Source organism: Carassius gibelio, chromosome B10 (assembly GCF_023724105.1).
Source record: "Carassius gibelio isolate Cgi1373 ecotype wild population from Czech Republic chromosome B10, carGib1.2-hapl.c, whole genome shotgun sequence".
NCBI lineage: Eukaryota > Metazoa > Chordata > Actinopteri > Cypriniformes > Cyprinidae > Carassius > Carassius gibelio.
In genome coordinates, this window is record NC_068405.1 from 3,589,426 (window position 1) to 3,617,377 (window position 27,952).

Sequence of the window (27,952 nt, forward strand, 5' to 3'; positions counted from 1 at the left end):
GCTTCTAAAGGTCATGTAGGAACGAAGTGACTGGCCGAGCCACAATACATGCATAAGCAGTTGAATACATGCACTCTCCCAGGTATCGGTACCCCACTTACGTGCCCATCCAGTAAGGAGAAAATTAGATAAGCAATCTGGGCTGGATCCCTTGAGTAAGTGGCTGGCTGAACAGAGAAAACCACTCATATTCTCGTTTATAATCTGTGCTATATCATTTCGGAATCTCTACTTTTTGTTTTTCAATTTTTATAATGAAAAGTTAATTAAGTATAAATCAAGGGGTTCCAGGTGTCAGAAGCTGCGCTTGCAAAAAGTAGATAGTTAGAAAAAAGTGGAGACGCCTAGGAACTAGGGAGCTGCCCAAGTAGGTGGGGTGTGGCCCTGGTGGGTCTCCATGAAAAGCAGATAGAGAAAAAAAGTAGGGACGCCTAGGAACTAGGGAGCTGCCCAAGTAGGTGGGGTGTGGCCCTGGTGGGTCCCTGCTTAAAGTTGATAAAGAGATTTATATGCATATGAAGTGTTAAGTGTTATTGCCCAAGAGGGGCAAGAAATCCTGTTACAGGGACTTCCTAAGTGGGGGCGCCTAGGAACTAGGGAGCTGCCCAAGTAGGTGGGGTGTGGCCCTGGTGGGTCCCCACATGGGAAGGACAGCTTGTTAGGGTGTCTGCAGACTGGAAAGAGTTAAGGTGTTAGTCTCTGTCTGTCCATTGTATGTTGAGAGAGAGATTTGTGTGTGCGCGCAGCATGCTGGATACATTACTGTAAGCGCTGATTGCTTGGCTATACTAACCACATTAACTACACTGAGCTTTGCATGAAGCTATATGTGCTGATTTTATATGTTTTATGTGGCTGTTTATGTTTGCAATGGTATGAAAAACTAGTGTGAACAATTGTAAAATAGTACAGGAGGAGGCAATAAGGTGGTGATTAGAAAATAAAGCGTGTATAAACAGTTGAAAGAACAAAGTAGATTTCAAAGAACTGGCTTTATCGGGAGTTTGGAGGTCATCCAAGTTACCGACGTTGTGATCTAAATTGTGAAACAATTATTGATAAAGTAACAAGTGACTGGTTTTTCGTTTCTAGAGTGAGAGAGAGAAAGAGAGACAGAAACCAAGGCTGGTGTGTGCATGACGGAGGGAGTGGAAGCAATGAGTAGGAGTGAAGGAGAATCTGTGGGTGCGTGTGTGTGTGTGTGTGTGTGTGTGTGTGTCCATGCAAGAAACCTCTGTATGAGTGAAAGAGTGAAATTATCTCTGTGAGTGTCAGCAAAGAGTAAAAGCAAAAGGGCAGGGAAGAGGAGAACAGAGCAACTGTGAGTGTGTGGTGTGATGGAGAGAGAGAGAGCATGTATGTGTGTCTGGATGCATGTATTTGTGCACAAATGTGAGAATGAGAACCTGTATGTTGGTCTGACTTTGTGCTGTGTGTGTGACAGAGAACAAAAAGAAAGTGTTATGTGTGTTTATGGGTGTATGAAAGAGTGTGTGTACGTGTGTTTGCATGTGTGAGAGATAGTGTGGGAGTGAGTTTAGTCTTAAGAAATTACATTAGATACCAAACATATTTAAAACATGTGAAAATCCTTTGATCTCAGTAATACTGCTGAGGTCAATATGACCCCAAACATTATGCGTGTAGTCATGTCATAATAACGGATATTAGAAACATTATTATTAAATAAAAAACAAATTCCTAAAAAGATATTTTGTAATTAGGAAATCATGAAATATCAGGATAGTAATAATAATAAAAAATAAAAATAAGGATATATATTTTCACAATGTAAAGTGGGTCTGGGGTCTGTATTATACCGATGATAATGAATATGTTGATGAATGTAGACTATTATACATGGATGTTAGAAATGTTGGTAGAAATTATCCAGGATTAAGAAATAGAAGAGCAAATGTTGAGATCATTGCTTAATCTATTTAAATAATAAAAAAGAGAATAATGGGTGAAGTTGTTGTTAATAAGAAAAAGAGAAGAAGGGGATGAAGGGGTAGACAAATTCCATCAATACAAGAAAAAAGATTGCTAATTGACTTTTATGGAACCATTAAAATTAAAATATTGTCAAAAGATGAACTGAACATTAGAATATTCAAGATAGGAGGGTTTCGCATAGAGTAAACCCCATCTTTCACTTACTCAATTTGGGCAGGAGGAATGACAGCTACAGGTCACAGATTGTGGAGTTTTGAGGCAATTAGCATGGGAGAAAACAATTCGGACAAAAAGCAATTTGCAGTGGAAAGAATCAATAGATCCTGTGTTACTCTTCAAACTGTAAATTAGAAAAAACATTGTGATTATTTTAAAATATTTGAGACAATCTAATCAGCTTCTATAAAAGGTGATAAGTCCTCCGCCCAGCAAAAGTCCAGGTGGAAATCAGGGGTCGGATACTTTTAGTGATCCTCGTCTGATGAGCCTGGTGAAGATTAGCTATTAAAGTGCTGGGATTAGAGAGGTAAGTCACTGAGGGAAAAATAATAATAATTTATTGTGTTGAGCAAATTGATAACTGTGACTTTCAGAGATGTCAACTCAAGTAGAGTTATTGGTTTCTAAAAATCCAGCCTGTAAACAAGTAATAGGGGAGCTCTCAAAAAGGTGGGCAGAGAGAACTAAATCTTTAAAAATTACAAGATCAATGATAAAAAAAAAAAAAAAAAAAAAAAAAAGAAAGAAAATGAAATGAAAAACGAGAACAAGAATCATGGATATTGACTAAGTTAAAACAACATAGAATTAAATTATTACAATTGGAGAAACAAGAAAGAGACAATAAAAACAATGAAATTGAAGAAGAAAGGCCGCCTCCATATGCTGCTTCCTGTGACCAAGCTGTTAATCAAATGCCTGTAGTACAGGGAAAAATAGATTTAAAGGGATAAATAGAATTTGAGGGATATGTACAAGATGCACCTGCAGATGTTTAAATAAATGAGCAGAATAGCAGAAGTGAGCTGAGGAGAATGGCAGACAGCAGGAGAGAGAGAGAGAGATACACACACAGCCATGAGAGAGGGGCTGAAGCTTAAAAAGGAGGGGCTGATGTAAGGACGAAAGAACCTGAGATACTTTGAGCTCCTGAGAAACAGACAATACAAACATACACAGGCATCTTCGAGACACCCCGCAGAGTGGAGGAGCAGGAGCCCTCCTCCCCTTCTGGCCATTTGTTTCATTTTAAATCCCTTCACCCATTCTTCCTTCTACTCAGTCTGCTAAAAATGATTACATGAAAATGTCAATGCAAGTGAACTAACACTCATGTCTAGTATCATTGGAAAAGTCTCAGTGCAACTGGTGCAATGGTCTCACTCTCACAAAAGTAGATTAGAAGATAATACAGATCTGAAGAGTCAAGAGATATCTTGATTACTGTGATGGGAGTGTCCTTTCCTGGGGCCCTCCATGTAAATTACCCCCTGTTCCCATTGAGTTGTAAAACCACCCAGGCTTGGGACCTGAGGTAATGCAAATTCCAATTGTTAGTTTCTGTCTTCATCTCGGGGGATGTTTGTCTTGGTCTGAGGTATTTAAAGGATTGCAGCAAAAGGATCAGGGCGATTTCTGTAGCCAGAAAGCCCATAGTGTGTTGTGTGTCTCTTCACTTCATACTATGTATTTTCTAAGGTCAGGTATGCATATTTTACTTGTAGATTCATCTTTGAGAATTTGATGTTTTATATTGATATGATTTGATGTGTTTCAATTGGATATGTAATTGGCAAAATACATATCTACCTGACTGTAAATAAATTGTTACATTTTGATTCTATTCTGTCTTACTCTGTAATTATTGACTAGTAGATTACGTTGTATCCTTGTTAGCAACATGAGCACCCGAATGAATGAGTTAATATAAAAATAGAGTTAACTAGAATAATCAAATGTCAGAAGAATATTAATTAAAAAGGCATACAACCAATTTGCATTTCAACCTAAATTCGAGGTCATACTAAAATGGAGTCAGATTAAATAATAAAATGGAGTCAGATTTGAGTTTAACCTAAACTGAATAACTTTACGCGCTGAAAGACAGAACACGCAGGAAACCTTCATCCAGCACCGGATACCTTCCTTGGGCCGAGTGTCTGGACCTTACAGTGGTGACCAGCCTCCGTGATCTCCCTACTTAGGCGAGTGACGTCTTTCCAGCGCGAAATTCAGATTGATTCTCACAGAGAATATGAGGTTTGAGCTCCTTCTTCCCTGTCTACAACTGCTGTGGTAAGTTCGTTCCTTTTTCCTATTAGAAGTGTTGAGGGAAAGTTTTTTTGCACCTCACATATAGACACATTTTTAGAACGGGTCGACATACCCATTGTTAGACCGGAGACCGTAGAAATCCGGTGGGGGGAGAATTAACTGGGGAAACATGGCTTTTCAGGGACAATACAGTGACAGTGTAGATCAGGAGATCATGGAAATTCAGGCATTACAAATAAAAGACACACTTCTTAGTTTAAATGATAAAGGATTCAATCTTAAATGGAAAAACAATGAAATTGTAGCTTGGTTTTTGGTCGAGGGCAAAAAATTTGCATCTAAATCGAAATATAAGAATATCCCAACTGCTATCGTCTACCTGCTTCGTAAAAATGACCTCGAGACAATAGCTGAAAACAAACGCACAATAACAAGCATCAAAGAAATTGAAAAAGAGCGCTCTGAAGAACTGCAAAAACTAAGAGCACAGGTCGAGGCATTTACATTGGAAAGACAAGGTTGGGCAAGACAGAGTGAGATGATGTCAAGAAAACTCGAAGGGCTTCAAAAGAAACTCCAAACCGGCAATAATTATATATCAGCTCTTGAAGACTGCTGTAATAATGCAGGCTTCCCAGTGGCTGCAGTTAAGCAAGCGGCACTGGATGAAACCTTTGTTTATGATAGAAACAGCGATAGTGACGATGATGATGTTGCCGCATTAGATTCTCAGAGAAACCGAGATCCCGTTCAGAGACACGGAGAACAAAATCAGCGAAGTCCGATTAAAACCAGAGCAAAATCCAGTGAAAAACCCTCCAAATCAGTTAAAATTGCTGTACTCAAAACCATAACAAATGCAAACGATGAAATAACCACGATTAGCAGCCCATTAACATGCGAAGAGTGTACAACACACAAACAGATCGTGGGAATGATGCCCAGAAGAGGGCCATTCCAACCCTATTGGGAAACACTGATGTTACAAGCCACAGTGTATAAATTGGAAACTAGGGATGTATGGCAAATCGCACTCTTAACCATTCCTGAAGAACTCCGATCTAAATTAACCCCTCAAATGAAATCTGGAGACATAATCAAGCGAAACAATAACGAAACTGACGAAAGTATCTTTGAACGATTAAAACAGGCATTGCTAGATATAAGGGGTCCAACAAGCGCAGATTGGAGCAGGATACTACAAATTAAGCAGGAAAGCAATGAACCATTTGAAACATTCGCTGAACGTCTGTGGACGACATACAAAGAATATTCCGGTCTAGAAAATGCAAGCCGTGATCACGAACCATTGTTACAACTCATAAAGAACAATGCTGGCACTCCAGTCCAAAATGCTTTGTTAAACGGAGCAGATTCAGCCGAAAACACATTCAGAGCGATTGTAGATTGGGGTTCAAGGATAGAAAACAGATGGAAATCAAAGCCCCAAACCATTGCATCTGCACAGTGGATGACAGAAGGGAATTATTCTAAAAGCAATGGGGCTGAAAAGCATGTCCACTTCTTGGAGGAGGTGACTTGCTGTGATGAATCTAGAACTTTTAGTTCAGAGGAAGCCTGTGTCACTGCTCAAGATAGTGTGCCGATTTCAGTTCTTAAGGAGATGCAGCACCATAATAGCGCAGAGTCATGGACCAGTGCGCAAGGTGTAAAAAAAGCATTAGAGATTCATAAAAATCCTCAAACTTCAGGAGAACACAGCAAACAAACCTGTGGCAAAAATAGCAGGTTTTGTTCTTCCTGTCAGAAAATAGGCCATACAGAGGAAAAATGCTGGTCACTGGGAAGGGGTAGACCTCCACCTTATTTTCAGAAATGTAGGATATCACTTTCTAAAGGAAAAGATCAGGGGTTGACATGTAACAAGTCTACCTCAGGTAACACTCTTAGTGAGTTGACTGCATTGTTAATGCAAGGCCTTCAGCTACTGACTTCACTTACTAGTGGGTTAGCAGTTTAATAGCAATGAGTTTAATATGGAAACATCCAAATTTCAATAATCCTGCTTGCATTTTCAAATTTATAATTGTGCTGAACATTGTGAGCATAGAAAACACATTATGGTTGTTTGTGCTACTAAATGTACACATAGCTTAGTTTAGTTTATTCTTTAAAAAACACATGACTGCTTTACTGTAAGTGTGTAAACACTTAGGTTTAAGGTTGTAGATGCTACATGCATTCTAGACCATGTGTCTTGTGTAAAATTGGAATAACTTTAATACTGGAATTGCATCGCAATTTCAAGTTGCATGTGTGTCTGTGTTGAATTTGTTTGTCTCCTGAGTGGTACACTCTGCTATTTTCTGTATAGCTGCAGTTAAACCATGTAGAGGAGCATAGAATAGCCATGTGGCCACAGTGTGATTTCATAAATGTCTTAATGAAAATGCTCTCCTCACATGTGAGAACTTAAACTGTGTGGCAGATTGATTTGCTTCACAGTGCCAAAAGGGAGGAAGTGTGATTTCATTTCAATAGTGTGGCACAAGCGATAGCAAACCAATTCATCCTTCACTGAGGAGCACCAACTAAAAATTTGATCTGATCAGAGAGAATGGCTAACATTATTTGGAAATGGAAACTCTGATTTTGCAACTAATCTTGTAATAATAAAAACATTTTATGGAAGTATTTTGAGCCAGATCTCACCTCACACTCGCTCTTAGAGGCTATTACCTGTTACAGCAACAGGACCAAATTTACATAACAATTGTAAAACTTCCTTTCCTTTGTTTGGAGCATGACAGCATTTACACAAAGCCACAGTCATATACAGCCACAAAAGACCATTTGATCTTTTAATCTTTTAAATTGACTTGAAAAATAATGAGAGGGGGGTGTAAAATACAAGAAGTTTTTATGTGCCACAGAGATCTGCATGTGTGAACAACACCATAAAACAACAATTGTCAAACAGACAACACCAAAACAGGTGAACACATTTCTGCCCACAGATCTGACTGTAATGAGAGCAACAGCAACTAAAGCCATGGACATTGGTCCATTGGAATGCATGAAGACATTGGTGATAAAAACACCAATTAATCTAGAAAATGTCCACAGTAGAATTGGGTCTCTAATGCTCATGACACAGCAGACTGTGAGGGCTCGACTACAAGAGCAGCATCAGGTGTTACACACTCAGACTGCACTGAAACAGGAGCAGTAATTCAGATCTGACCAACCGAACTCCGTTTGTGACATCTGGATTAAAACTGCAGTACATGAGGATGAATGTAGTTAAAATAATTCCACATGCCAGAACACTAAACTGATGAAAAGTTCAAAATTAACTGTGGTTATCTTTGTATCTGTTTCTGTCTCAGGTTGACCACTGCAATTCTTTGGAGGACAGATACCAGGAGGGTGTCTTGTCCCCTCTGCACCAAGCCAGGACAACAGAATTGTTACATAACCTGAAATGCGGGAGATGAATGTGAAGACACTTGAAGGGGCCATTCACACCTCACAGGAGAACATCACCACACAAATATCTACATGGCCTCCCGGATTAGAACCGGAACTAAATTTTTGCAACACAGATTGCTATAGATTAGACTCCATTCATCTCCCAGACATGACCATAGAACACACATTTCACCCATTGCATCATCACCTCATCTAGACTATCCAGTCTGCACACCACAATCAGAAGACAATGATGGCTTAGATCACAAACATGGTACTCCACTAAAGAGCTATTGTCCATCATCACACTGACAGAACCACATAGCCTCACACACACAGGACAATAGAATTAATTACATTCCCAAAATATATAAAATATCTACTATCTGCAACTGTCTAAAAAACTAATGGAACAACACTGTAACACATTTGTACGACAAGTCACAGATCGATGGTGCAAATTTTTTTAACACAGAGGCAGACAAGCCTTTACAATTTAAAATTTTGAATCTTTTAGATTGTCATTAGGGTGGTTGACAAGCCAGAGGGCCCCTGGTTTCCCAACACATCACTAATGACAATAAACATTATTAAAATTATAAAATATGAAGTGCCTGCACTTCATCTCTATCAGTCAATTATAAAATTAAACACTTTACCAAACCATCAACTGTGACTTAACCTTTATATCAGATACCCATTCTAACACACACACACACACACACATATGAACACACACACACATACACACACACACACACACACACACACACACACACACACACACACACCTGTTACAAGGAATTTAGGATTTACATTGTAGAAAAATGTTTTAATCGTATTCTAAGTCACTTCTTAAAAACCTTCTAAAACATCTTCTAAAGTGACTTGCAATAGAAGATTCCTGAATTAACAGTGTGATTATTGTATATACCTTCATAATTGTGATTGAATGTTATTATTGTCATTATATGACTTGTTTATTGAATGCATACCTCTAAATTAATGCTCAAATTATACTGAACTCTTGCTGCATTTCCTTTGAGTCATTCATACCAAAATTTATGTTAACATAGGACCACTTTTAACATCAGATGTACCACTTGCACTGGCTGACATGAATTTATCAGGTTTCTTTTTGTTTTATTGCTCTTATATTAACTTATGAGTTTTCTTTCTTACTCCATGGGTGATGACATTAAGCTGATCAGAATACAGTCATTGGATGGCCACTAAGATGCTTTTCAGGTGTCCCACACAAATCAGTGTGTAAGCAAGGAGAACACCTTCACCTACTGAAGTCTGCTTAAAAACTGCACCGCTGGAGGTGAGAGGATTCACGAAGATGGGTCAGACTACCGTCCTAGAAAAGGTGCCATAAGGAGCAGAGGTTTCTCCACAAAGGAATGACACGTAAACTGAACAAGTCGTAAAGGCTCAGATTGACCCACTGAACTGTGCTCACATGCTGAGCTCAACCACAGGTAGAAACCCTGGAGACATTCATCCACCTGCCAAACTCAAGCGACACACACATGCTGAGACTGAGTGTTCTGCAGATGAATACAGCCCTCAGAAGGTTTCTAAAGCTGCTTACATCACAAAGACAATTTTGAGATAACATCTCGAAGATAAACAATCATCTAACGGTGACCCCATTGGATTCATCTGAATGTGACCCATTGGGGGTCAAACGGAGGAACTGTAAGGACGAAAGAACCTGAGATACTTTGATTTCCTGAGAAACAGGCAATACAAACATACACGGGCATCTTCGAGACACCCCACAGAGTGGAGGAGCAGGAGCCCTCCTCCCCTTCTGGCCATTTGTTTCATTTTAAATCCCTTCACCCATTCTTCCTTCTACTCAGTCTGCTCAAAATGATTACATGAAAATGTCAATGCAAGTGAACTAACACTCATGTCTAGTATCATTGGAAATGTCTCAGTGCAACTGGTGCAATGGTCTCACTCTCACAAAAGTAGATTAGAAGATAATACAGATCTGAAGAGTCAAGAGATATCTTCATTACTGTGATGGGAGTGTCCTTTCCTGGGGCCCTCCATGTAAATTACCCCCTGTTCCCATTGAGTTGTAAAACCACCCAGGCTTGGGACCTGAGGTAATGCAAATTCCAATTGTTAGTTTCTGTCTTCATCTCGGGGGATGTTTGTCTTGGTCTGAGGTATTTAAAGGATTGCAGCAAAAGGATCAGGGCGATTTCTGTAGCCAGAAAGCCCATAGTGTGTTGTGTGTCTCTTCACTTCATACTATGTATTTTCTAAGGTCAGGTATGCATATTTTACTTGTAGATTCATCTTTGAGAATTTGATGTTTTATATTGATATGATTTGATGTGTTTCAATTGGATATGTAATTGGCAAAATACATATCTACCTGACTGTAAATAAATTGTTACATTTTGATTCTATTCTGTCTTACTCTGTAATTATTGACTAGTAGATTACGTTGTATCCTTGTTAGCAACATGAGCACCCGAATGAATGAGTTAATATAAAAATAGAGTTAACTAGAATAATCAAATGTCAGAAGAATATTAATTAAAAAGGCATACAACCAATTTGCATTTCAACCTAAATTCGAGGTCATACTAAAATGGAGTCAGATTAAATAATAAAATGGAGTCAGATTTGAGTTTAACCTAAACTGAATAACTTTACGCGCTGAAAGACAGAACACGCAGGAAACCTTCATCCAGCACCGGATACCTTCCTTGGGCCGAGTGTCTGGACCTTACAGCTGATAACATCAACATCAATGTCTCAAGCAAAACAAAGAGAGAGAGAGAACAGCCCACAAGGTGGAGCTAAGGACTGAAAGAGGAGGGGCCAAGGACTACCGAGAGGAGGAGAAAACAGGTGAGCCACACACATCTCGATGTCTTTCAGAGATACTCAAAGAAATGGAGAATCGCCAAAAACACCTAACCTCAATTTATGAAGAATTGAGGAGCCATCAAGCAGAAGAGCTTGAAGATGCACCTGAAAGAACAGTGACGCCTGCTGACTCAGCCCAAGAAGCACTAAATGAGATGGAGGAAAGGTGCAACGGAACAAGAGAGAATCCACATGACAAGAGAAGATTTCAAGCAAGCTGTGGACACATTGCAACAAGAGCTGGACGAACTGATGGGCAAACATGAACGAAAGCAATCACAACCAAGCCAACATGATTATGTCCAGCGGAACCAGTACAAGCAAGTAGTCGGGGCACTGGTCATGCAAGACATAGAATATCCAGATGATCTGTTTCAAGCATACAGACGAAGAGGAAAAGAGCAGCATGGATCAACAAGGACATCAAGAAGGACTGAAACCCCAAAATTTGAGTGCTCAATAATCATCAAGCAAGGTCACACCCAATACATTCCCTGGGCAAGTCAAGATCTGGACACTGGTTTCCCGTCTTCTAGACATCCATAAAGGAGCTGGAAAATGGAATCAGAACATTTGAAGAAGAAACAACTGGAAAGCTTCTGGCCCTAAGTGACATCAAAGCCCTGTTTGCTAAGCGTTTGGGGGCCTCCAAGACATTCTCAAGCAGTCTGGCCTCCACCAAGCAGTTGACAAGCCTCAAGCAGAATGAGTTTCTTTTGACAAACATTGACGTGACATCTGGATGATTCTGAGAATTGAATACCCTATGCAAACTGATCCAGGATTCCTGAAGGGGGAGCCAATGGGGGAGACTGAGAATCCCACCACCTGCATACAGAAAAAAAAAAAAACTAAACTAAGATGCTGGAAAGAAGAACTGGAAAAAGATCCTGAGCAAGAAAAGTACTGACAGCACTCTTCAGGACTGCCACTGTGGAAGCCATGCCTGCAGTAATGAAAGTGAAGCTGGAGGATGTGGTAGGTCTGAACTCAAAGTCACATAAAGAGTTCAGAGACCCTGTGGTCCATACTGTAGAACAGCACAGAAGACCAGAGCTAAAGATGAAGGACCAAGAAAAAGAGCTGCTAAATAAGAAGAAAAAGGTCCAAGCAGTGCAGAAGGAAGACCGGCACCAGTCGTCATCTATCTCAAGCCAGAGCAGCCAAACAACAGGAGCTGGAAAAGACAACAACAAGGACGTGGCAGAGGAAGATTTAACAACAATCAAGAAAAAGTTGGTGGCCCTCCAGGAGTATGTTGGGGATGCTATCAGCCTGGACACAGTAGAAGAAACTGCACCATCAATCCTTGGCAACAGAGCCAGCCAATGGCCCCAGGAGTCAACTATGGACAACAACAAGTGCAAGCTCAACCTCCAGGCCCTGTTAACCCATGGCGTGGACCTGATCAAGGCTATTAGGGCTGCCCAGAGAATCCTACGGGGAGGAATCAGCTTCCAATGATATCTTGTGATGTTTATCAAGAACCAATGCTGCAAGTTAAAATCGAAGGAAAACCCATTATTGCCATGCTTGATACAGGGGCAACAAACACCTGTTTAAATCCAAGATATGCCTCGCACTTCCCAATGTCTAGAAAATATATATAAAGACAGTAGGATTCTCGGGGACAACTCAGTTACTTCCCATGACTGCCCCTGTGAGCATAAGCCTGAAAGACACTGAAATAAGAATACCAATCTTAGTCTCAGAATACACACCTGTTAATTTATTAGGCAGGGATGCTATATGTAAACTAAAAATGCAGATATTGTGTACACCAGATGGAATTTATGTAGACGATAGGGCAATTAGACAAATGAATGTTTCATCATTACAACAAACACAAAAACCATGTGCTAATATATATATTGGTTAGGTGATCTAAAGGAAGGTGTAGAAAAAACAATTGGCAAATGGGGAAGATACATAAGAGAACAGCTTTGTGAACCAAATCCACCAAAAAATGAATTTCATTGAACTATGAAGTATGACGAGAACAAAGACCCAGAATTTGAAAAAAGATGGTTAAAAAACACACAAGGGTTGCAAATTCCCATGAACTCGCTATACATAATAGTAGGAGCAGAAAGTTAAGCTCTGCAGATAGATAAAGAAAAAATAATTGATGAATGGTTAGAAGTGCCAAACTCGATTCCTCATGTTACATTGTAAGTAAAGATTGAGTTTCTAAAGACTTAGCCCCCATACTAAAGTTGAGCCAAAGGTTAAAAAAAAAAAAAAAAAACTGAATTGAGAAAGAAATGTAGAAACATGTACCACCTGAATTATGGTCTCAGCGTGACATAGATGTGGGATTAGTAAAATCAGCTAATCCAGTTAGAATAGTGCTTAAACCAGGAGCTAAGATACCCAGAAAATTACAGTACTAAGCTACCAAGAAAGTTTCAGTATCCTTCAAAACCAGAAGCAGAAGAGGGAATCAAAAAGACAATTGAGGGATGAATGAAAGCAGGAGTGTTTGTTGAAATTACTAGCTGTAGTAACACCCCAATATTGCTAGTAGATAATGCATACAAATCAAAATGGCGTTTGGTGCATGATTTGAGAGCAGTGAATGAGGTTGTGGAGGATTGGCCTACTGAAGTTCCAAATTTGCATACGTTGTTAACCAATGTTCAGCTCCTAATTATTATACAGTAACTGATCTCTGCTAAGCTTTTTCAGCATTCCCTCAGCCGAGGAGAGCAGACCTTTGTTCACATTCACCTACCAAGGTAAAAAAAAAACTCACTTACATGAGACTGCCACAAGGTTTCAAAACACTCACCATATGTATTTAATCAAGTTCTAAAAGAAGATCTAAGTGATCACAGGCTGGACAGTACATTAATACAGTATGCAGATAATTTGTTGATCTGTTCAATGACTTTGCCACCAAGGCTCAATTAAAGGACTTACTTGGCTGAAGGGGGACATAAGGCCTCTAAAGAAAAACTGAAACATTGCTTACCGCAAGCTGAGTACTTAGGAGGCACAATTTCACATGGGATGAAAGCTATATCATCCAGTCAATTAGAGGACTACAACTACAAACAGTGGGATAAATTATTACTTTTTTGGGAATTACAGGTTTTAGTGCAGACTGGAATGATAATTATTCAATCAAAACAGTTCCACTTAGAGCACAAAGAAAACATATGGGCCATCAAAATATTAAAGCACCTTTGATTATTTGAGGATTACTGATGCATGAACAACATTTGAACCATTAACAAAAAAAAAAAAAATGCAAATTGGCTTTGGCGCTCATATGAAGGTCTATATCGGTTACAATCCTTATATATGATGCGCATGGTTTTGACCATTGCGAGAGGGGGGAAGTGATTAAAAATAATAAATAAATAATAATAAAATAAAAATTATATGTATAAGCAATGGTGGATGAATATCTATTTGAATGTGAAGTCTGCACCCTAAATAATGTCAGAAAATGAACATGATGAATGTCAACAAATAGATATAAGAACTGACATCAAGAAAATAAAGACCCCTGTAGTTTATGTAATCGACCGCGCATTGGAATATGAGCGTTTGAACGAATCAAAAGGGAAACATAAATTGGGATAATTAAAAAGGAATTGTGCAATGATCTGGCATTTAGAACAAAATATGTATTATAATTTAGAAGTGCTCAAATCATTCTGTCTGATATATGCCACAGCCACTGTAAAGATAAACATGAATGAACATGACAATCATAAAGGTCAAAGACACAGAACCATAAGTTTTCCCCAAATTCGCACCATGAAAGATCAATTAGAAGCAATAGCAGATTACTATTGGGTATGTGAAGAAAAAAAAAGAAGAAAAAAAGTAAGAGCCACACTACCAAAAGACTGGAAAGGTTGCATATTTTCTTATCTGAATGTATTCATCATGTAACTTTCATTTATTAGTATATAGTTTGTTTTATTCAACACTGGAAAAGTCATCAAAGTTTGAAAAGAATAAGGGATCGACGAGCACGTCAGTGCTTAGCAACATGAGTAGATTCAACTGGAGGTTTAAAAACCCACTATCTACTCCAACACCAGATAGCGCTGAATGGCAATGAAAGTTGCCTGAGAGCTCCTCTGGCAACGAAGGACGGCATCACCAGATAGCGCTCCAGGCTACCGGAAATGTTTGGAGTTCCTCTGGCAGCGAGGGATGAACCAGTGCATCATTTATTGTATTACTTTGTTTTTACTAATTTTGATTATTTGAATCATTCATAAATTCTACATAACCATGACAACCATGGGCAAGGCTAAGACATCTCATGCACATGCTTTAATACACATTGTTGATTTGTTTTGATTCATTTGACCCCCAAGAAGGTATAGGTAGGGAAGTAGATTCTATTACTCTTTTCTGGTCAATTGTGGGGAGAGATATTTGGATCTAACTTCCTCTGGAGTGCAACAACATACAGAAACCATTTGTTAAGAGGAAATGGAGGACCATTATTGGTTCATAGATGGACAGAAGGAGAGGTGGACTTGTGGTGTTGTACTCTAGGCAAAGGGCTTAGTGGTGAGACTTGGTAAAGTCTCAGAGGGGGGAATATATTGTGTTATTCTTTGGTATTACTCAATACAAATGTGTTATTCTATGTTATTTACTTAATATGGTATTATCTTACTTATAATATTATGGATAACTCTGACAGAAAGCAATATACTGATCAATATGCTGAGTTATTCCCAAATACTGGTTGTAAGGAAAAGGGTCAGGTGTATAAAAGCCCTCCCATAGGGCAGTACTAGTAGTGTTGAACAGGATTGGACATAAAAGACCTCCCACTGGCAGATCCTGGTAATATTCCACTAAGTTGTATCTGTGAACTAAACTGACCTCTGTAATGCACCTGTGAACTAAAATAACCCTGAGAACTTTGGGTGATTTCCAAGTGTTGACATCAGTGGTAAACAGACTTGGAGGGATGTCTCACGTGACCATAGCCAACCAATAGGGAGAGATTGTTTAATTGTTGATTTGGCTGAATTCCATCATTAAGCGATAAGGGGTGGCAAACTTGGCGGGCACTGCCAATTAAAAACCGGAACTACCAAATAAGCTATAGAGATAGAGGTATAAAATGAGTGCATGGACAGACAGAAGATTCAGATGCGGCAGCCGTCATCTCGGCTTTGTTGTTTTGAGCAATAAAGTCTATATTCTGACACCTGGAACCCCGTCTCCTTAGCCTTATTTATTTGACTGAAGAAATTCATCATCAGCCCTAAGACACGACAATAGCTTTATGTATGGCAGTTAATTTCTTCATATAAGTTCCATTTGTAATTGCTCTAGAGGCGGTCCTTTATAGGGACCTCTACAATGTGGCACAGGCATGGGTCGACCCGTAAGCATTTCATGCAGTGTCAAGTGTGTGTTTATCATGCAATAGCTCATTAGTGCAAGAGGTAATGCATCAATCCAATTAAGTTAAGTACTGTGGCAGTGGAAAACTTCGGCCACCGTACCTTTTAGTTTACTTTCGTTTTCAATTGAAATTATTTAGGCGGAGTTTTCAATTTACAGCGGAAGAATGGAGGATATAAAGGCAAGGCAAGGCAAGGCAAGTTTATTTATATAGCACATTTCGTACAACAAAGTGGTTTATATAAAAGAAAGTAAAATAATCATGAAGAAAAATAATGACAAAAATAAAACAAGCAATTTTAAAACTTTTAAAATGATTAAAACATTTAAAAACAGTTAGAAAATGATTTTACATAAAACTAATAATAATAATAATAAAACAGTGAAAATATAGTGCATTGAGTTCGGACATTGCACAGTGCTCATTCAACAAATGCATAGCTAAAAAGATGCGTTTTGAGTCTAGATTTAAATGTGACTAGTGTTTTAGCACATCTGATCTCTTCTGGAAGCTGATTCCAACTGCGGGCAGCATAGTAACTAAAGGAGGACTCCCCTTGTTTTGTGTGAACCCTTGGTATTTCTAACTGACTTGATCCTAGTGATCTGAGTGCTCTGTTAGGTTTATATTCAGTGAACATATCTGCAATATATTTCGGTCCTAGGTCATTTAGTGACTTATATACGAGTAGAAGTACTTTAAAATCAATCCTAAATGTAAATGGAAGCCAGTGTAAGGACCCGAGGACTGGTGTGATATGCTCAGATTTTCTGGTTCTAGTCAGAATCCTGGCAGCAGCATTCTGGATGAGGTGCAGCTGTCTAATGGTCTTTTTGGGAAGGCCAGTGAGGAGTCCATTACAATAGTCCACCCTGCTGGTGATAAAGGCATGAACAAGTTTCTCCAAGTCTTGGCTGGAAACAAAACATCTAATTCTTGCAATGTTTTTTAAATGATAGTATGCTGATTTAGTTACTGCTTTGACATGACTACTGAAACTAAGGTCTGTCTCCAGAATCACACCAAGATTCCTGACTTGATTTTTAGTTGTTTGATCCCTAGAGTCAAGGTATGCATTCACCTTGAACACTTCATCTTTGTTTCCAAATGCAATGACTTCAGTTTTTTTCTTGTTTAACTGAAGAAAGTTCTGGCACATCCAACTATTAATTTCATCAATGCATTGGCAGAGGAAGTCAATGGGGCTGTAGTCATTTGGAGATAAGGCTAGGTAAATCTGGGTATCATCAGCATAGCTGTGATAGGCAATTTGGTTCTTTCTCATTATTTGACTTAGTGGAAGCATATACAGGCTAAACAAGAGCGGTGCAAGAATTGACCCTTGTGGGACTCTCCATGTCATGGACGTCCACTTAGACAAATGCTCTCCTAGACTCACATAATAGCCTCTCCCTTCTAAGTGTGATATGAACCATTTGAGTACCATCCCAGAAAGCCCGACCCAGTTTTCCAGTCTCTCTAGTAGTATGTTATGATCGACAGTGTCAAACGCAGCACTGAGATCAAGCAATAACAGCACCGATATTTTGCAAGAGTCACAATTTAAGCGAATATCATTTATTATCTTAACGAGTGCTGTCTCTGTGCTGTGATGCAGTCGGAAACCAGATTGAAAATTGTCCAGTTATCCATTTGAGTTTAAGTATTTGTTTTTGATTAAAAACTACCTTTTCTATAATTTTGCCTATAAAAGGAAGATTAGATATTGGTCTAAAAATGCTCAAAATTGTGTTATCAAGATTGGTCTTTTTCAGGAGGGGCTTTACAACTGCAGTTTTTAGGGAGTTTGGAAATGTCCCAGAAAGAAGTGAGGCATTCACCACTTCTAAAAGATCTGCTTCTAAGCAGTTAAGCACACTTTTGAAGAAAGATGTGGGAAGTGTGTCAAGACAACAGGTTGATGATTTTAGTTGCTGCACTATGTCTTCCAGAATTTTGCTATCAATTGTTTCAAAAATAGACAGTATCTTTTTGATATTGTGGCCGAATCTGTCTGACCTCTGCATTACTTGAGGATGTGCTAATCGCCTTCCTGATATTTATGATCTTCTCAGAAAAGAAAGAAGCAAACTCATTGCATTTGCTGTCTGATAGCATTTCACTGGGAATCTGACTTGGGGGGTTTGTCAGTCTCTCAACAGTGGCAAAAAGAGTACAAGTGTTATTTAAGTTACTGTTTATAAGGTTTGAGAAGAAGTTCTGTCTATCTGTGGCTAGTTTAACATTATAAGCATGAAGGCTGTCTTTATAGATGCTATAGTGAATTTCAAGCTTCGTCTTCCTCCACATCCGCTCTGCTTTTCTGCATTGTCTTTTCATAGTCTGAACTGCTGTTGATCTTCTCCAAACTGATTTCTGTCTGTTTGTTTTCTTACTGACTATTATTGGTGCAATATCATCAATAACATTCTTAACATTTGAGTTGAAGGAATCAAGGAGAATATCAACAGAGTCTGCAGAAATGCTTGGTGTTAAAGATATAGCCTCCATAAATAGTACACTTGTGTTCTCGTTTATGCATCTCCTGACAGAGACAGATCTAGATTCAGTGGTAGCAGAGATCAATATATCAAAGAAAATACAGAAGTATTCAAAGTTTGCGTGGAAAGGTTGACTGTTGCATGTTTCGGATTTAATGGATTCCAGTGAAGAGAAAAAGTATGGCCGCTTTGAGTATTATTCCCTGTAAATTATGTTTGAGCAGCATGGAGTTTGACTAAACTTAAGCATGACGTTTCCAGACCGTCTATATGGGTGAAGTTACCAACGAAAAGCTGCCCGTTTATCATCCTGTCCTAGTGTCTGATGACGATGTGCAACCTCAGCGTCCTTCTTATTTGCAAACCTGGTCAGTAGCCTACTTGTACGCCACCCCATTTCATACATTACTTCACACATACCCACTCACGTTAAATTCCCATCCGTGTATTCTGTATGTTTATTTCATTTTCATGATTATGCAAATGTTATTTTTGCTCCAAGACTGTTGTTTGATTTATTGTTATTGTTTCTTAAATCTGAACCAGTTTTATTTCATGTTTCTCTCTCTCTCTCTCTCTCTATGGTCATTCTATGAATGAACTTGGACATGATAGAATTTGACAGGATTTATCTTGTCTGGTGCCCGAACATTTTCTGAAAAAATTTAAGCTAGGGCGGCCACCACCGTTACAGAGTGGTAATTAAAGAGTTGAAATCTAGGATTTTTTATTATTATTATTCTTTTTTTTTTTACATTTGGTAGTTTTGATCTGGCTGATTAATAGATTTATGCAAATACTTTGAAAAAAATATTTATCTGATACATTTTTACAGCAGTTTAATTTAGTGGATGTTTTCATCCACAAACATAATGAAAGGGTAGTGAATTTGCCCACAGTGTACAGTTGAGTTTTAGAAAATTTTCAAAGCATTTTCCCAAAATATGGGTCAAAATAAGATTTGTCTCCAAAAATCATTACATTAGCTCTAACACAGAGAAAGTTGTGGCCAAAATAAGACTCAACTTTACCCCCTAGTGGACGAAAACATCCCCAAAAATGCATAAGGGTTAAATAATAATAATAATAACCTCTTAAAAACCTAGTTACAATCAGAGCAAAAACACAAAAGGTTTTCCTTCTACATTTATTGACAAAACAATCTCTAAAACAAATACATAAAAATGCTTTTTGCTGATGCACAAGAAAAACTCAACACTACTCTCAACTCACTTATTAGAAAGGGTCTGGAGAACAATGCTAATTTCACCATGATGGAAAACATCATTCTGTAAGATGTGTAAACCTGCTTCCTCATCGGGGACCTAAAAATGTCTACAAGGTCAAAATTTACTGGTATTACTAGTATACATGGAGTCATTTGGTCGCCATAACATATAGGATTACTAATACACAAACACGCATTTAATACAAAAAGAAAAGAAAAAAGAAAAAAAAAAGAACAGCAATTACCTATCCATGTACAACAAATGAGACCTTATTGTAAAACATTACCAAAGTGGGTTACTTGTACCCCTGGTATCACAGACAAGGCTTAAGACCAGCCCAAGACTAAAATGTAATTCTGAGCTCTTTCAACTGATAGAAAACTGATCTTTAAAAATACCAGTGCCTTTGTTTTGTCTCAAGATGCACTACAGTAATGTTTTTTCTAAGGCATGTCAAGGAAGACGACTTAAATGTCCTTATATTATTGAACTATGATCCTGGCTTAGTTCTAAGCCCTGTCTGTGAAACCAGGCCATTAGTTCTCAAACCTTTACTAGCACCAACATTAAACAGGAATGAAAGTTTTCTTCTAAAATCTTACTCCAGCATTAGTGAATGAATTTTTGACTAAATTAATTAATTAATTTTGAAAAAAAAAAAAAAACTCCAAATGAACTTGCTGGGACGTGCTGTCTGTTAATGTCCCAGAAGCTCTCCATCAGCACTAAACTACACACTTCATGAAGCTGCACACCATCTCTCCACAGTCAGTGTGAACGGAAAAATGATCCAAAGAGACAGGAAAGTCCAAAAAAATTCCTTGAGGAAAGAAAGAAGAACTATTGTTATAAAACATATCCAGTCATTATAAATGGTTCAGTTGAGTGAAAGCAATAGACACAGTTGCAGTCCAAAGTTTATAAACCTTGCAGCATCAACAAAATGTTAATAATTTAAGCAGTAAGATAGTAGAGTGGTAGAATAATAATAAATAAAATGCAATTACTGCTCAGATGAAGCAGTATATTCTGCAAGATGTGTGTAAACTTTTGACTACATCTGCATCACCTAAGAGCTGAATTAATGTTAACTCAATCATCGTGCAACATGGGGGTAAAATGCTGTGAGATGTTCCTTCAGATTTCCCATAAACAGCAGAATTCTTAATCAAACCATCTTCACTGCACTGGGCTAAAAAAAAAAAAAAAAAACACATTCATTATATCTACTTTATAATAAAACATGGGGATAAAACATAACTCTGCCAATTACCAAAAATATATAAATATCAAATTTTAAAAAAATATTTGTAATATATATATATATATATATATATATATATATATATATATATATATATATATATATATATATATATATATATATATATTAATCTTGCCTTGCAACCTTCTCTTACACATCTTTTTGAAGGATGTTCCTGTATGTACCACGGCTGGCACAGAAAAGCTGTAAATCTGTAAATGCACAGAAGGGAATATATTACTTGCAAATGGAAAAGATTCAAAGCAGTTCAAATCCATAGGGATACAGACTTAATATAGCACTGTTAGCTGTCATGTGTGATCAGGGTGAGCTGACTTGTCAACAATTCATTAAAAACTTCTAACATCACCTCTTCAGTACTGGTCTGTGTCTCCACATTGTATCTCCAGTAACAAAACTGTACTGAATCCTGCAAAATGAACGAATAAAAAAAAAAAAGTTAACTAACGTTAAGTTATTTTTCTGCATAGTGATGACTGGTGAAAAGTCTTAATTAATTTACTTCAATGTATGGTTAATCAGAATTCAGTCTTTTATGTTGGATCAAATCTCTGACATTTGTTTTTCTGCAGAGCTCAAAAGAAGATACTTTGAGGAATGCTGGTAATCAAACCCAACAAGTTTGTCAGGTATGGAAAGTACGAAGGGGACAAAATTAGTTTCATATTTTGGGTGAACTCTCTTTAATTGGTATGCTTCACACAAAATATGAATCATTCTGGGAACAGCCAATTATTGTGTTGTCATTGCAGTTAGTGCTGTAAATAGGTACATTGCTAAAACATAAATGTCATGTAGTTCACAATGATGCTAATAGATACTTGTATATTATTTGCTCTTTACAGATGCAGAAATAAAAGCTCCCAAACAAAGATGTCAGCGGATTAAGATGTGGAAAGACATGTCACACCACTGTAGCCATAAATCCTGAGCAATTTGAAAATGGGCAACAACCAAGGAAAAGTACCCACTGGTTTCCAAGAGTGTCTGGCTGCAGGCTTGCACTTGCACTCTCAGACTTGCACTCTCAGACACTTGTGCTTCCACTAGCGACGTCACTTTATTTTTTATTTTATTTTTTATTACTTTTTGTTTGAATCTCTCAACATTTTACAACAGTAGCCAGATGATAAAGACAAGAAAAAATAAACTAAATTACAATGTCACTTGCAATCGCTACTTGCACTCTCCGCTACCTGTTATGGTTTTGACAGGACCAGGACCTGAATGTCCTCCGTGGCCGTAACAGGACAGGAAATGAGTTCATAGATGGACTCCATAACCATGACAGGACATGACGAGAGTTCATGGATGGATACTACTGACACCTCTGAAGGTTCTGCAGCAGTAACAGTCTCCTTAACAGCAACACAACAGGCTGAGAGAACATTGCTAGGTGCAACAGACAGGAGACTCTGGAAGTTCTGCAAATCTTTTTGTCTTTCCCACATCAGGCAGCTCCCGAGTATTTTTAATACTGATCAGCCAAGAGGAAAACAACGATTCTCGACCCCATTCTAAAATGGACAGACTGTATGTATATATGTATACATATGTATATCTTATCGGAACCCATTGAGTTCAAACCAAAGAGCTCGGAAGAGCTAGAACTTGCCCATGCTTGCCTTGGGAAGAGGATGTTAATTATACCATACTACTTGAGGTAATCATATTTTATATAATATTTTAGAATGGGTAATGATTAAAAATGTTTGATGATTAAATATCATTTGTAGAATAGTGAATAATTTCCTTTTTTTATTCCTTGAGGAGGAATATCCTAAACTAAAGACCTTACAAGGAGGTTGGATGATTTTCAAGTCTACCGGGAGAATTTTTCTAAATCTCCAATTACAAAATACATAGCTAATTTTTTTTCCAATTCAAAACCTCAGATATGTCATGTGATGTCCGGCGATGAATGACCATCCACACCACTATTCATGTTGTAGAGGACAGTGCTGTGACTTGTTTGCCTGACAAAATATAACTTTTAATTTTAATGATTGTGAAACTGCAAGGTTTTAAAGGACTCTTACTACTTTCCATTTTAAAATAGGTGGTAGCGGACGTCACAAGCTGTCCATAATTACAACTGATGCAAAGGGTTACTCCACAAGGCTTCTTAAATCAGCATCTAACAATGGGGAAAACATAGTATTTGTAGTTCCACTACAGGAGAAGCTTTCTTCTGAACCACTTTCCTATAATTAAGTAGAGTTCTCCAAGATGCCAAAACCAAAATGCATTACATGTGGCAGTCAAATGCCTTTGCTGCTGTTGCCATTGCACGTGGGAAAAAACAAACATGACATGTGTTGATAATCGCCACTCATGATTTGGCTGTTTCCCATTCTTCCAAGTATTGTTTTTTATTATAATTTATTTGGTATGTTCTAAGAATGAACTGTGCTAAACCCAGCATAGCAGCCAGTCCCCCAAGGTGAGAAGAATTGCCGGGACCCTCAGTTCCACAATCGTCAGCAGGTAATTTATGCACAATTTCTACTATAGTGTTGCATTGTTGAAAATAATGTTGTCAAAATAACTTGTCAAGTGATTTAAAAAAGGAATATCGAAGTACTTCCCCATGACATATTACATTAACCTGCAGGGATTTCAAAATGTCACTGCTGAAACAAAGTTATTCTTGCTATAGTTTATCATTTAGAAGGCCCTTTGCATCAAATTTTTTGTGGTAAATTACAGCTTCAACCTGGGCCTTGTTCAGAGAAGATTTACTGAACTGTTACTCTGAAAGTCTATGACTCTCTCTATCACTCGACATGTTTGATGCAGAAGAAGAACAGGACAATTCATTTAATTCATTCTATAAGCAGAATAATGAGAACTGGGCAGCTCCTTTCAAGTGCAGGCTGAGAGGTATTAATAAAGTGTATAACTTTTTCCATTATAGGTAGTTATTCACTGATTAACCCCGCTGTATTTACTGTTGTAGACACTCAGAAAATTTTAGCACAATAGCCATGCCTTTTCATCTCAAATATTATTTTCCACAAGGAGGTGCAGCAGTGGGTGATGGTGTCAACAGACATGTTTTGTCAATGGCCATGCAGAAATTGAAAACTTGCTTCAGAATAAATTTAGGTTTGTATATATGAGTGTGTGTGTGTGTGTGTGTAATCTATGTTTTCATATTAAAACTTTTTAAATTGCAGTACTTTTTGTAGGCTATTCATTGGATACTGTCATCAAGTGAGGGAATGGTATTGACTTGTAAACTCTACTTATAACTTAATCTAAATGTACTTCCAAAGACACATTTGGGTCTAAGTGTGATCAAGCATGTTTTGAACATAATTCTCAATGTTTCTTGGCCTTTATATATATATATATATTTTTATTTTTATTTATTTTTTTATTCATTATTAAGGCTCTGCTGCTCCTACAACCCTTTTTGGGAAAAAGAACATCAGTTCCTTCTGCAGCTGCTGACCTGCGGGAAAGCAACCTATTTGAGATGGCAGGTCATATGATCGGCCATTCTTTCCTGAATGGTGGGTCCAGTTTCTCTGGACTCAGTTTGCCTATTGACTGGTGAGAGCATCGACACTACAGCATCAGCTCTGACACTGGAGGACTGTCCTGATATTGACCATTGTGAAACATTGCACATTTGTACGAATACTACATTTTTGTTCATGTCACACATGTAAATTGAGCGTCAGCGTCAGTTCTTGCAGGCCAGGTAGTCAAGACGCTACTAATGTCAAGTCAAATCAAGTCAAGTCAAGTCACCTTTATTTATATAGCGCTTTGAACAAAATATTGTGTCAAAGCAACTGAACACCATTGATTAGGAAAACAGTGTGTCAATAATGCAAAATGACAGTTAAAGGCAGTTCATCATTGAATTAAGTGATGTCATCTCTGTTCAATTAAATAGTGTCTGTGCATTTATTTGCAATCAAGTCAACGATATTGCTGTAGATGAAGTGACCCCAACTAAGCAAGCCAGAGGCGACAGCGGCAAGGAACCGAAACTCCATCAGTGACAGAATGGAGAAAAAAACCTTGGGAGAAACCAGGCTCAGTTGGGGGGCCAGTTCTCCTCTGACCAGACGAAACCAGTAGTTCAATTCCAGACTGCAGCAAAGTCAGATTGTGCAGAAGAATCATCTGTTTCCTGTGGTCTTGTCCTGGTGCTCCTCTGAGACAAGGTCTTTACAGGGGATCTGTATCTGGGGCTCTAGTTGTCCTGGTCTCCGCTGTCTTTCAGGGATGTAGAGGTCCTTTCTAGGTGCTGATCCACCATCTGGTCTGGATACGTACTGGATCCAGGCGACTTCAGTGACCCTTTGATCTGGATACAGACTGGATCTGGTGGCTACGGTGACCTCGGAATAAGAGAAAAACAGACAAATATTAGCGTTCATAGGGTGTTATGGGAAGTGTTCCCGGTTCCGGTTTACCTAATTAATGCAGCCTAACTAACCTTTAACAGATTTGGATATTAAAAGCATATTAGTATGTTATGTGTAAGCCAGATTTAGCCAGATTCTAGATGTCTGCTTCCCGAACAATGTTAGGTAGGTTATTCCAGAGTTTAGGCGCCAAATAGGAAAAGGATCTGCCGCCCGCAGTTGATTTTGATATTCTAGGTATTATCAAATTGCCTGAGTTTTGAGAACGTAGCGGACGTAGAGGATTATAATGTAAAAGGAGCTCATTTAAATACTGAGGTGCTAAACCATTCAGGGCTTTATAAGTAATAAACATTTTAAAATCTATACGATGTTTGATAGGGAGCCAGTGCAGTGTTGACAGGACCGGGCTAATATGGTCATACTTCCTGGTTCTAGTAAGAACTCTTGCTGCTGCATTTTGGACTAGCTGTAGTTTGTTTACTAAGCGTGCAGAACAACCACCCAATAAAGCATTACAATAATCTAACCTTGAGGTCATAAATGCATGGATTAACATTTCTGCATTTGACACTGAGAGCATAGGCCGTAATTTAGATATATTTTTGAGATGGAAAAATGCAGTTTTACAAATGCTAGAAACGTGGCTTTCTAAGGAAAGATTGCGATCAAATAACACACCTAGGTTCCTAACTGATGACAAAGAATTGACAGAGCAACCACCAAGTCTTAGACAGTGTTCTAGGTTATTACAAGCAGAGTTTTTAGGTGCTATAATTAACACCTCTGTTTTTTTCTGAATTTAGCAGTAAGAAATTACTTGTGATCCAGATTTTTATATCGGCTATGCATTCCATTAGTTTTTCAAATTGGTGTGTTTCACCGGGCGGCAAAGAAATATAGAGCTGAGTATCATCAGCATAACAGTGAAAGCTAACACCATGTTTCCTGATGATATCTCCCAAGGGTAACATATAAAGTTTGAAGAGTAGTGGCCCTAGTACTGAGCCTTGAGGTACTCCATACTGCACTTGTGATCGATATGATACATCTTCATTCACTGCTATGAACTGATGGCGGTCATATAAGTACGATTTAAACCATGCTAATGCACTTCCATTAATGCCAACAAAGTGTTTAAGTCTATGCAAAAGAATGTTGTGGTCAATTGTGTCAAACGCAGCGCTAAGATCCAATAAAACTAATAGAGAGATACACCCACGATCAGATGATAAGAGCAGATCATTTGTAACTCTAAGGAGAGCAGTCTCAGTACTATGATACTGTCTTAATCCTCACATATACTATTTCTCTCTAAGAAGGAATATAATTGTGAGGATACCACCTTTTCTAGTATCTTGGACAGAAAAGGGAGATTCGAGATTGGTCTATAATTAACTAGTTCTTTGGGGTCAAGTTGTGGTTTTTTGATGTGAGGCTTAATAACAGCCAGTTTGAAGGTTTTGGGGACATACCCTATTTATTTTTTTTATTTTTATTTAACCTTTATTTAACCAGAAAAAGCTCTCTGAGATTAAAAATCTCTTTCACAGGAGTGTCCTGGCCAAAATGTGCAGCAGTACAATCAATTCCATCACAGATAAACATCACACAAACAGATTAAAAACACTTAAAAGCAGTTGCATATAGTTAGATCAACTTCCATTTGTTGGATAACTGATTTGAAATGTTCTAGAGTCAGCAGATTTTCTAATTTTAATTTAGATTGGAGGAAATTCCAATCAAACAGCGCTGCATACATAAAAGACTTATTACCTAGCTCAGTTCGGGTAAAAGGAATAGAAAGAGTATAAAAGTTTTGCGAACGAAGAAAATAATTCTTGATAATTTTCTGTTGCATAAGACAACAAAGATAAGAAGGCAACAATCCCAAGATGGCTTTGTAAATAATTAAGTACCAGTGCATTTTTCTTCTGGTATACAGAGAAGGCCAACCTACTCTGTCATACAAGGTGCAATGACGAGTTGAGGATTTACAATTTGATATAAACCTTAGAGCACCATGATAAACGGCATCTAAGGAAGAGAGAAGATAAGAAGGTGCAAACTGATATACAACATCATCGTAATCAAGGACAGGGAGAAAAGTAGCAGAGACTAATTTCTTTTTTACATTAAAAGAAAAGCAAAACTTGTTCCTGAAATAAAACCCAAGCTTGATTTTCAGTTTATTCTTCAGTTGAGTGATATGAGAGCTAAAAGATAGGGCATCATCAACTATGATGCCAAGATATTTGTACTCTTTTACCAATTCAATCACTGTACCTTGAAAGGTCTGAAGAGATACTAAATTATTTTCAAGTTTTTTTGAATTGGAAAATAACATATACTTGGTTTTATCAGTATTCAGAACAAGTTTTAAACTGTGAAGCCTTAACTGAATGATGTTAAAGGCTGACTGAAGCTTAGACAAGGCTTGCTGTCCAGAGGACAGGATCCTAATCTCAATTAGGAATTAATAATAGTCAGAAGAGGATCTATGACTTCTAGAAGCACCACTTTTAGGAGCTTAGATGGTATAGGGTCTAACATACATGATGTTGGTTTAGATGATTTAACAAGTTTATACAATTCTTCCT

At 38.0% G+C, this 27,952-nt stretch overlaps 1 long non-coding RNA gene across 1 annotated transcript in view; it reads left to right on the forward strand.

The window, feature by feature from the left end:
• LOC127966202 (uncharacterized) overlaps positions 1–27,952 on the forward strand; it is a 129,572-nt gene that overhangs the window by 92,002 nt on the left and 9,618 nt on the right. The window contains exon 2 of the long non-coding RNA XR_008155562.1: positions 25,149–25,256. This is a non-coding gene — a long non-coding RNA (uncharacterized LOC127966202). The remainder of the gene's footprint in view (positions 1–25,148; positions 25,257–27,952) is intronic.